General features: G+C 40.1%; 1 protein-coding gene across 1 annotated transcript in view; it reads left to right on the top strand.

The window, feature by feature from the left end:
* Positions 1-593: 593 nt before the first annotated feature.
* THRB (thyroid hormone receptor beta) overlaps positions 594-12387 on the top strand; it is a 240343-nt gene continuing 228549 nt past the window's right edge. Inside the window, exon 1 of the mRNA XM_042477056.1 lies at positions 594-676. The gene's annotated coding sequence lies outside the window, so the exon portion shown is untranslated. The remainder of the gene's footprint in view (positions 677-12387) is intronic.

Genomic DNA, 12387 nt, shown 5'->3' with positions numbered 1-12387 from the left:
ACTCCTGCATTGAAACAGCTTCACTGGCTACTGATTCGTTTTTCCGAATGCAATCCAAAGTACTGGCTGTAACCTATAAATCCCTATAGACTATTTGAGAGACTGTATCTCCCCATACGGACCACCTAGAGCCCTAAGAACAAACTCACATTCCCAGAACAGCATAGCCTTGAGCCGGGGGGGGGGGGGGGGTGGTTGAAGTGGCGTTGAACCAGATTATTTCATCCAGTGCGGATGCAGCCGATATGGCTGTGTTTTTGAATTCTCTCCCAGTGCTGCCTTGCCTACTTTTGTACCAGTGTTGTGGAAGAGGGAAGGATGGCAAACTTACTCCCACCATGCCCTGTCTTGCAGAGTGTTGTTGCGTGACTGGGGGAGAAAGGGAAAAGTGGTTCTCTCTCTCTCTCTGTGTGTGTGTGTGTTGTGTGTTGTAAAGTGTTGGAAGGAAGGAAGGGAGGGAGGCCAGCCTCCCCTTTGCAAGCTCTGCCTGAGCCACCCGGCGTCCTGCTCCATTTGTGTCACTCATTCGCTGGCTGCCTCTCTCTCTCTCTCAGCCTCCTCCTTTCCCTCCTTCCCTCCCTCCCGCCGGGTCATTTCAGGACAGAGGCCGCCTGGGAAGCGCCGGAGCCTCCTCTGCTGCCTCTCGCTGGGTCTCTGCTCCCTCCATTGGACGCAGGTGAGTCCCCCCGCGTCCTCCTTTTCCAGGACGCGTCCTCCATGCCTGGCTTCTGCCCAGGAAGAGCTCCAGAATTTCCTCTGTTTGGAGCAGGGCTAACAAGCATTTGGGCTGACATTTCTAGAGGAGTGTTCTTCTTGTTGTTTTGTTGTTTTAGCTGCTCTTTGGGCGCGTCCTCCATTCTTAGGGAATGTCCTCCATTTGGAGCAAGGTTAAGAAGTACGGAGTTTTTATTTCTGAGAGTGCTTTTAGGTTTTCTTAGTTCGTGTCCTCCATTTTTGGTGATGGTCCTCCATTTTGTCCAGGGCGAAGAAGTAAGGATTTGTATTTCTGTTGTGTTTTTAGGTTTTAGTCGGTCGTGTCCTCCATTTTTGGTGAGTGTCCTCCATTCGGAGCAGGGCTTTCTGTGAGTGTTTTGAACTTTTAGTTGGCAATCTCCGTTTTTCCTGGGATGTCCTCCATTTCGAGCAGGACTAAGAAGCATGGATATGTCTATGGAGGTTTCTTTTAGTTGGTAATGTCCTCCATTGTTAGTGAGTGTCCTCCATTTTGAGCAGGGCTAAGAAGTATGGGTTTATCTTTCTGTGAGCGTTTTTAGCTTTCTTTTGGTCACCTCCTCCATTTTTAGTGAAAGTCCTCCATTTTGAGCAGGGCTAAGAAACATGGATTATATTTATTTTTGTTATATGTGTGTGTGTATGTTCTGAGCTTTTAGTTGGTGATCTCCTCCATTTTTCTGGAATGTCCTCCATTTTGAGCCGAGCTAAGAAGCATGGATGGATACAGTATATATATATACTGTATACTGTATACTGTATGTGTGTGTGTGTGTGTGTGTATATATATATATATATATAATATTTCTATGAATGTTTCAAGCTTTTAGTTGGTAATGTCCTCCATTTTTAGTGAAGGTCCTCCATTTTGAGCAGGGCTAATCCCAGTATGGGATTATCTTTCTATGAGTGTTTTTAACTTTTCTTTTGGCCACCTCCTCCATTTTTCTGGAATGTCCTTCATTTTGAGCAGGGTTAAGAAACATGGATATATATATATATATGATATATATATTACTATTTCTATATGTGTTTTGAGCTTTTAGTTGCTACTCTCCTCCATTTTTCTGGAATGTCCTCCATTTCGAACCGGGCTAAGAAGTATGGATTTATATTAATATATATATATTTCTATTTCTATGAGTATTTCGAGCTTTCATTTGTTCATGTCCTCCATTTTTTTGGAATGTCCTCCACTTTGAGCCGGGCTTGGAAGCATGAGTTGATATTAAACTTAGGGTTTTTAGCATTTCTTTTGAAGTGCCTTCCATTTTTATTGCATGTCCTCCATGGATTTATATTTCTATGAGTGTTTTCAGTTTTCATTTGTTCATGCCCTCCATTTTTCTTGAATGCCTTCCATTTTGAGCAGGCCTGAGAGGCATGGATTTACATTTCTAAGCTCAGGGTGACCAGGAGGCCTCCTTTCCCAGATCCTGTCCTCCACTTAAGTCTTCTGTCCAAGAGGAATGTCAATTAATGTCCTCCATTTTGAGAAGGACTAAGAAGCATGGGTTTATATAGGCGTGTTGGTAGCTTTTCTTCTTGTCATATCTTCCATTTTTCCTTAGGATATCCTTCCTTCCTTTTGACAGGAAAGAGGGTGAGATGGTTGTTGTTTCTTTTGGTGTACCTTCAGGTTGTTTCCGACTTATAGCAAACCTATACTGGAGTTTTCTTGGCAAGATTTGTTCAGAGGAGGTTTGCCATTGCCTTCGCCAGAGGCTGAGAGAGTGTGACTTGGCCAAGGTCACCCAGTGGGTTTCCATGGCCAAGTCTCAGCATCAAACCCTGGTCTCTCAGTCCAAGGATCAGAGCATTACATCATGCTATGATTATTATTGTTGTTGTTGTTACTATTGTTATTATAATTATTATTATTACTGTATATACTTGACTATAAGTCGACCTCATAAATAGGTCGAGGGCAGGTTTTGGGGCCAAAATTATGGATTTTTATATGACCCATGGATATGTCAAGGGGCATGTAATAAAGGATCTAAAGGAAAAAGCAAAGGAAACAATGCCAAAGGATGTACAAAATTCCAGCTGGCACTGGTCCCCACTGTGTCCTTTAAGAGATTTTGAACTTGAGCTGTGTTGGCCAATAGTCTGGGATTCTGGGAGCTGAAGTCCAAAATCCCTTAAAAGGGCACAGGTTGGGGACTATTGCACTAAAGGCTGGATGGAGAAGAAAATAGAGAAGGATTGGTGCTTCCAGGACAGATTACATCAGTGGTCCCCAAACTGTGCTTTTTAAGAGATTTTGGAGTTCAGCTCCCACAATCCCAGACTATTGGCCAAGATGGCTAAGGCGTCTGGGAGCTGAAGTCCAAAATCTCTTAAATGGCACAATTTGAGGACCACCGCTCTTGACTTTCATCAGGGGATGACTCCTTTTTAAATATGAGTTAAAGTGTAATACGTACATTGACCCATAGATAAGCCGAGTCAGATTTTTTGGGTCAATTTCTTGACTAATATTTCTAGACTTATATATGAGTATATACAGTCATAGTTGTTGTTGTATGCCTTCCAGTCCTTTCTGACTTATGGTGACCCTAAGTCCACCCTATCATGAGGTTTTCTTGGCAAGATTTGTTTAGAGCAGGTTTGCCATTGCTATCCTCTGAGGATGAGAGAGTGTGACTTGCCACTGGTCTCCAACTAGTCCAACGCTCAAACCACTCTCCTGGGAGACTGAAGGAGGTTTAAAACAGAAAGTCTTTAAAGAAGGGGTTGGAGGAATGTCTTGCTTTTTTAACTGTATTGTTTTCAGCACTTTTTAACTGCATTTTATTCTTTTAAGGCTGGGTGCTTTTTCACACTTTTTCACACAAAAAATTACTTTTGTATGTTTTTAATTGTGTCCTTTTTACATCGCTTTGAGTCCTAATTTTAAGGGGGGGAAGGTGGGATAATTGACGACGACTCTGAAGACCAGCGTTCAAGTCACAGTTTGGCTACGAAACCCACTGGGTGACCTTGTTCAAGTCACATACTCTCACCTTCTCAAGCAAAAGGCAATGGCTAAACCTCCTTGGAACACATTTTGTCAACAAAACCCTTATGGTAGTTATAAGTCAGAAAGGACTTGACAAACAATATGGCAAGCAATATTGGCAATATGGCAAACTGTGGCAAACAAACAATATGACTTGTGCCCTAATTTAGCTGTTTTCCCTCAGATTTTTTGTGGGGACGAAATCCAACATTTCATGTTGAGTTGCGCCCTAAGGTCACCCAGTGAGTGCCACAACAAACTACCATTCCCAGAATTTCATTGCATGGAGCCATGGCAGTTAAAGCGGCGTCAGACTGCATTATCTGTACAGTGCGGATACAGCCTCAGTCTCCTCTTCTCCTTCCCCCAACTGAGGAATTTGGTTTCTTCCACCTCCCTGCCCCAACTCACTGGGCAGATTAAGAAGACTCTTTTTTGGCCTGGGCCTAAGAAGAGAGCTCAAACTGAGAAGTAAATCCTACTCAAAGCAATAGGATTTACTTGCCGGTTAATGTGTCCAGGATTGCGGCCAGGCCTGAGAGGTTTTATTGCCTGAGACAAACAAGTTGAGAAGCCCCCAAGTCCACATAGAGAAGCTCAAGGGGACTGGCTGCTGAATTTTACTTCAGTTGGTTATGAAATATTGAGGGAAACAGGCTAAATTAGGGCACAAATCATAGGTTGCTTGGCATATTTTCCAACCAGTGGGACATTTACTTAGAAGTAGCACAAGCGAGATGCAGGGTTTTCACCTCTGTTTTCAGTGACAATAATAATACACACTGGAGAAATAATCCAGTTTGAGATTGCTTTAACTGCCCTGGCTGAAAGCTAAGGAATTGGGGCAACTGTAGTTTTGTGAAACATTTAGCCTTCTCTGTCACAGAGCGCTGGTGCCACAATAAACTCCAGTCCCCAGGATCCCCTAGCATTGAACCAGAGCAGTTAAAGCAGTCTCAAACTGGATTATTTCTGCAGTGTGTTTTAGGAGTTTATCACACTGGGGGTACTTTTGACATTAAAGAGAGATTAAAGTGCATTTAAAGCATCCCGCAAATAAAGCGAAAATAGCAAGTAATTGTGCAAATGCATTAAGTCACTGAAAACTGAGGTGAAACCTTGCCTCTCCACTGTGTTAAGTCTGAGTCCGTATCCCACTGATTGCAAAAATATGCCAAGCGACTTATGATTTGCAGTCAATGCTATTTCAGTCTTTCGTGTTTTTAAAACTTAGTGTGATTGATAAGAGGGCTAGAATGGTGTAGTGGTTTGAGAGTTAGATTCGGTAGGCAAGAAGAACTGATGAAAAAGCAGACCCTTTGTCAAAATAACGGAGCTTGTCTGTCATTTGCAAGCATTGAAACCATGGAACATTGAAAAATGAGTTAATGAAAAGCGGAGGGAGAGGACCTATAATTCAGTCCAATTCAATTTCTCATTCTAGTCTTTCTTTGCAATTTCCTTCTTTAAGGACTGTGTCCTGTAAATCCCTTACTATATGTCCAGGAAGGTTGAAAAGTTGACACTGATTTTTGGGTCTTGCCAATTCTAATGTTAGATTTGTATCCATTTATCCTTTTACGTAGACAAGCCAACATAGCGTATGGAGAGACATTGCTGGCATAAGATGGCATGTATCACACTAGAGAAGGAGCAAAATGCACCTCTGATGTTGTGGGTGATGTTATTGGCATGTAAATTCTAAATTTACAGATTTACATTCTAAACATTATAGAATAATAGAATCCAACTCCACTATATGCACTATTACTCTCAAAGTAGGCATGGGGGCAGAATTGGCATTTGGGTTTGTGGCAGCAGGGTTATCCTTGTATTACTGGCTGTATTATATATCCTGTTGTAAGTCGATAGTTGTTTAAGATTATTGCCAGGTATGTAATTGGAGAGAGACAAGGATCCAAAACACACTGCAGAAATAATCCAATTTGAGACAGCTTTAACTGCCCTGGCTCAGTGCTAGGGAATTCTGGGAACTGTAGTTTCTTACAGCACCAGAGCTCTCTGACAGAGCAGGCTAAATGTCACACAAAACTACAGTTGCCAGAATCCCTAGCATTGAGGCAGGGCTGTTAAACTAGATTATTTCTGCAGTGTCATTTGGCTGGTAATAAGTGAAATGTGTCATATGAACTTAATTGGATACATTTATTAAGTTAGAATTGTAAGATCATCATCAGGTCTTTTCAGCATGAGTTGTGTATTCTAAAAAAGGGAATGGTGAACACATCAATTGCAATACATTTGCTTTTGGGCTATAAAGAGAGAAATCTCCAGGTGAGGTATAGCCCCCCATCCATGTCTGCAAACACATATGGAGTTTATCAGACAAGGGAAATTGGAAGTATAATCCAATGGCAATCCGAACGCAATCATGGGGTTTAACGTTATTGCGTGATAGACTACTACATGCAGATTCGGGCAAGGGCATGCTATTTTCGGGCAATGGGAAGCCATTTCAAACTAGCAAATTCACGTGGATTCATTCTGCCCCCACTTTCTTTTCATTTGAAATTGAGAGAAATTCCTCACGTGTGATAAAGTGGAGTGTGACCCACTGTCCATTTTACAGTGCTGAACCTCTGGGGTTGGGAAAAGTTTTAAATATCTTAACAAAATCAAGGTGTTATGGTGTAGTGTGGGGCATTAAAGGTTGGTACCTTCCTTTTGGTTCAGGAGTCATGGAAATGTTGGGAGAAAAAAAGAAGATCCAGAGAAAGAATTCCTTCTTGTAGTTTGTTTAGGAATTTAATTCCTTGAATGGAAGGTAGGAAATCTACATTTGTATATATTCCTCCAATTGCATATGCCAGATGTGAGTATGGCTAGCTGGCCTGCTTAAGGGTGTCATAGCTCCCTTATCCAAGCACAAATGAGTAAAGAAGTCAGGCAGAAAAGTGTGCCAGACCTTTGCTCCGTGAAACACTGGCTCCTAAGCCTTCTTCCATTTGACAGCCAGGAACCCTAGTGGTTTCTAGTGTTCATAATAGCAAGGGGGAAGATTGGTGTTAATATGACCTATGTATTCACTGATTAGAGGAAAACACATAGATCTGCTCCTTCTCCACTGGAGAACTTGAGTATCTGCTAAGTATGAGATGTGATTTACTTCCTACTGGTTCCAGATAGTTCCAGAGTCCCTCCCTGCCACAGGAATGTTCTAAATAAACCGCTGGTGTTGGTTGTGATTTTGCTAATGGTAGTATAGGGATGTCAGGAAGATTCACTTTTTCCATCTGTTTACTCCAGCAATTTCTTAATATAACTGCTGCCTGTAAAATCTGTGTCACTGTCTTGAGATTATATTTTTGTGTCCAAAACAATGTGTAATGCAGGGCTATAAAATGTGGAAACCCTTGCATAAAGGAATACTCTATTTCTTTCCCATATGATAACGCTAGTATAGTTGTTCTTATTGTGTCATGTCGAGTTTTGATGCCAAGCAGTGCAAGACGTTTCCTCTCATTTATTGATTTATTAGTTATATTTATCTTCCAACTTTCATTCAAGGAGCCCAAGACATCATATACAGCCCTGTGGGGTTGGTCAGGCCAAGAGTGAGTGATTGACAAGAAGTCACCCAGAGGGTTTCATGGCCCAGTGGGGTTTTGAGGAAAGGACTGGCAAAACCACCTCTGAGTATCCCTTGCCTTAGAAAACCCTATGAAGTTTGTGGGGTTGCCATAAGTCAGCAGGAGACTCGGAGACACACACAACTTTTAACTTTAACAACACAATAACATTATAATGGAGGCTTTCACTAACACTTCTGCATTGGAAGGACAAGTTACTACTAATCCTGTTTTATATAATGTAGATTTTAATATGTAGTACTTGTGAAATGCATTATGAATGATAATAGTTTTATTTTTTGTTGAAAAGGTAAAGGTTTTGCTTAGGTTTTCATAGCAAGATTCTGGAAAATCTGGAAAGAGCACTGTTTTCATAGTCAAGACAAAATAGGCTAACTAAAGGTGAAAATGTTTTATGCTAGCTTTGGAAGCGCACTAGTGTCTACATCAGATGAAGATGGTACAGAATTCATGCAGGGAAAGACACATGTTGTTATTCGAGACACAGGGTGCAGATGTTACATGGAGAGTGTGATATTACAGAGAGAATACTGTGTGTTCATACATTCAGTATGTTCATGAAAAAAGAAAGAAAAAGGAATGTAGAAGCACCTTCAAGACTAACTGCTGCTACATTTTTTTCTGCCCTCCCCCTTCTTTCTCCTTTTTATGCGACAGACAGGAAACTCAAGGCTACTTCTTTGAAAATTTCATGCTGTCAGAATGTCTAGTCTCCATCCCCAAAAGAAAGGTGGAGGACCAAAAGGGATAAAGACTGTAAAAAAAGGCCATGAAATTCATTCTCCAATGCACTGTAAAGTCTCTTCCTATGAGATTTTTTCTGACCCTGTGTATGGAATTCAAAACGCCCCTATTTGGCAGAGTTGAGGGCTCTTCCCAGGAAGATCTGTGTGGCCAAGTCTGCAGAAAAAAATTAGGTGTGACAGACATGCCTGCTAAATAGAAACCAATCTAGATTGCTTGATTTTCTTGAAAATCAAGTCCCTGTATATGATGACAGTCTACTGTCTTCAGGTTAGGATTTCCCTGCTTCTACCTGAGTTAAATATCTTCAAAGCTGAAAAATGCAGGAGTAACCATGTTGACCATTAAACAAAGTCCAAAGATTGATATTTAGTATTTAATCCATCAGGACAACCAAAAAACCCCAGTACAAAATAAAAATGATAGCTTTTGGAGCTCACTGGCTTCTTCAAAAATGGTAGAAAATAAAGAGGGAAACAAAGAGGATATTGTTGGAGTCATGGTTGTGCAAATCTGTTCTGTGGTTTTGTACCACCTGAGTTGGCTACTCAGCATGGCTACTTCTGCATAGTGCAGACAGTTATGTCTCAATCACAACATAAATATTCCTGTTCCAGCTATTGCCTGCATTGCAGTTAGAGTGAATGAAAGATCAATCTGCAATAATGGTGCTGATGGCTCTTTGCCATAATAAGTCGAGAAAGTTATTTGAAGCCGGCCAGTGCATCATGTATTCCACAGGCCATTCATGATGGAATAACTGTATATAACATCCTATCAGACTTTTTAAGCCTGAGGCTACAAAACCAGTGAGTTTTTATCACTGGCTGTTCACATCACAAGACACAGCCCATGCACATAAGTGCATATAGAAGATCTAGAAGTAAAACAAATAGAATGTATTGGATTCCATAGCCAGATAACGTGGAGCCCCATATTGCATAAATCTTAGCAATGTTTTACTGGTAATGAGTAACTCTCCACAACAATGTTTGTGCTATACAGATCAGAAACTATAGACTCAAAAGCCTTTCAAGGTGTTCTAAAGATGTCATGAAAGTATAATTAAATGACATGTTTCTTAGTAAGAAACATCACTGAAAGAGAAAAGTAGGGAACTGACTGTGTGGGAAAGTGTTCAGAGGTCAGTGATGTGTCACAAAGGATTGTTTCCAAATTAAACTTCAGTAAATAGAAATTACAGTGGTGGGGTAGGAGGCTGGAGCTGCTTGTAGAAAATAGACATCTGCTTGGGTTTCTGCTTTCTTGCTGCTATTGACATCTAAAAGAGACTCTTTGTAGCACTTCCAGATGGAGATTTCAAAAAGAGATAATTGTTAATGTATTTAATAAATGCAGCAAAGGTATACACATTAATTATACAACTTTAATATTTATTTTACTGTGCCTGAGTATTCTTTTTGTGTAGGCTGTGATTGCTACATTGGAACTAGCAATAGATCAGGCATAGCTTGAGAGAGTGAGAGAGAGATGATAGGATAATATTGAGAAGAGTTTCATTCTGGAAGAATCTATAGAGAGAAAGGACTTTTGCATTAGACAAGACATGGTGACTTTAAATTAATGGGGTTTTGTTCCCTATGAAGAAGACGCAGAAGCACCCAAAGCTATGAGTAGGTGGTTATTGAAAGTTGTCTCTTCTGTTCATGACCCTTCCTTCCTGGGTGTTATATGTCCAATTTTTATCCTCTTTGAAATTAAAATAAAACAACCCACAAGTGAAGTTTAAATCCAAAGGATAGTTGTAATGGGTTAGGTCTGTTTGGTTTTGGAGAATATGTAAGGTCTAATCTTATTTTTGGATTTCAAAACTGGAAAATAGTTGAACATTACTGTATAAAACGTATTTGAATTATGGTAAAGATACAGATCGTCTGAATGATTAGACAAAGTGATAAAAGATTGCTGTTTATTATAAAATTATTAACAACATTTGATTTTTAGAAAAAAGGCAATTTCATGATTGTTGCTATTATTAATTCATATGAGTTGAATGCATAGATATAATATAACTGAAAAAACTTTGAAGCTGGTTTGATGATTGTTTTATTAATTAATATGTGTTAAATATATAGATGATACCTAATTTATAGAGGTGGAATTCTTAATATACCTGGAGAAGAGATAGTTGGAAGTCATCTTTTTCTGTTTTATTTTGTTAATTGTAGATTTTGTTGCGGGTAGTTTGTTTGATAGACTTCATAGTTTGTAGTTATTTGGGTCATTCAATTTTTATTTTTTGGGAATTTTTATTCAATTTTTTTTAAAAAAGGAAATAGTTTGGTTGTAGTATTGTAGCCAGTAAATGCAGTATTGTAGCCAGGATGTTAAACTTTCAGATGTGTTCAGTAAGAATTGTATACAACTGTGTACCTCTGCAGCCACTCATAATGTTGTACACTTTTGCTAATTTTCTTTCCCCCCCCCTGCTTCAGAGTGAATTAGACTTTAAAACCCTGTTCTAATTTCTTTCTAGAGCTTTCTTGATTGGACACATTGACCTAATTAGACATTTAAGAAGGTTGCCAAAGCATGCACTAATAGGTTGTTGCCAGTTTTCCATCAATTATTAATAAAGCTCATTTAAAGGATCAATTAGCATTTTGAAAGGAGGATTTTGACATAGAATTGTTGTAAAAGCATCAGAGAGCACAGTTTTGTTAATGCTTTGTTCTGTGTGAAGGAGTAGGTACCATAATTAACAGTAAATAAGCAACTTGTTTTGGAGAAGCATTTTTGCTTTACATTCAGATGAGAAACACAATTCTGATAATTGCTGAGTCACATTTAGAGAGCCTTGTCTCATTTTGCCTTGACAGTTTTGGTGGGGAAAGTGCCAGTTGTTTCTGAACAAGTATTACAGCTGCTAATTGGCCCTATTTCCCAGCCTCCTCCTGCCCAAACTCATCTAGGGCCAAGAAAACAGTCACATGTGTGGAATCTCCTTAAAACTTCATTGTGTTTCCCTAGCCAGAAACAGCAATACAGGTTGTCCTGGTGGCCGCTTCCTGCTTTAAAAGGATAGGACAGAACAGGTTCTTTGCCCCCCATTCTTTCTGCCAACACCTTCTTTCTTTCTTTCAACTTAATGTGTTGCTGATGAGCCTGGAACTAATAGTTTGTAGAAGTCTTTTGAAACTGTGCAGAAGGCCATATGAGATCATTAAGTACACTGAATGTGTATGTCTGAGCTTGAAGATCAGGGATAGACTGGAGATTCTGTTAGTGTACTGTGTACCTCATTGCCTAACAATTTCCCTGGCCAAACTCATGGAACTGGTTTCAGAACTGGTGTTGGAGTTGTCCAGACATTTGAGCTTGGGCTATTTCAACATCCCTTTTGACACCAGTCTATCAGGTGCATCTCAGAAGTTCATAGCATCCATGGCAAACATGAACATATCTCAACTGGTTTCATGGCCCACACATGTAGAAGTCACACCCTTGATGCTGTTTTCAGCTCAGAGACTATGGATCCATAGGTGGAAAGGATTAATAGCTCTGAGTTGTTATGGACAGATAATTTTCTAGTCAGAGTTAGCATCATTCTGCCCTGCAGGGATGTTGGGCCTATTAAGATGGTCCGCCCTCAAAGACTAATGGATCCTTTAGGATTCTGGGACGCCTTAAAGAGTTTTATGGCTGGTACTACCAGTGATCCTGTTGAAGCCCTGGTCAGTGAAAGAAATCAAGACCTGACTAGAGTTACTGACATGATTGCTCCCAAATGTTCTCTCTGACCCAGTATTAACAGGGCTCCTTGTTATATAAGGCACCTCAGGGAGCTGAAATGGGAAGGACAACAACTGGAGCACAGATGGTGAAAAACTTTGACTTCTTTTGAACAGGACATGATGTAGAGAACATCTTTGTTCCTAAAAGGTGGAAATATGTGCAGTGAAAAAGCCTACTTCTCTCCACATATTGCATCTGTGAATTCGTGTCCAACCAAACTATTCCGGGTGGAATTCAGGCCTGAAACCAATTTTAGAGTCTTCAGCAGTTCACTGTGATTCTTTTAATTATCACTTCACAGATAAAATATCTTGGATAAGAGCCGATTTAGATGTCATCATTATAGTAGACGTTGACAATGGGGTGTCCATTATCAGTAGGATTACAAAGGATCAGTTTCAATTGGTGAATACTGCTGATATGGACAAGATACTGAAGCAAGTAAGGAAGATAACTTGTCCTCTTGACCCCTGTCATTCTTGGCTGGCTGTCCAGGGAGAATGCAATTAGATCTTAATTACAGTATACAGTTGTCCCTCC

This window comes from Sceloporus undulatus, chromosome 6 (genome assembly GCF_019175285.1).
Source record: "Sceloporus undulatus isolate JIND9_A2432 ecotype Alabama chromosome 6, SceUnd_v1.1, whole genome shotgun sequence".
NCBI lineage: Eukaryota > Metazoa > Chordata > Lepidosauria > Squamata > Phrynosomatidae > Sceloporus > Sceloporus undulatus.
Note: the sequence above shows the minus strand (reverse complement) of the source record. Positions and strands in the feature narration are given on the sequence as shown.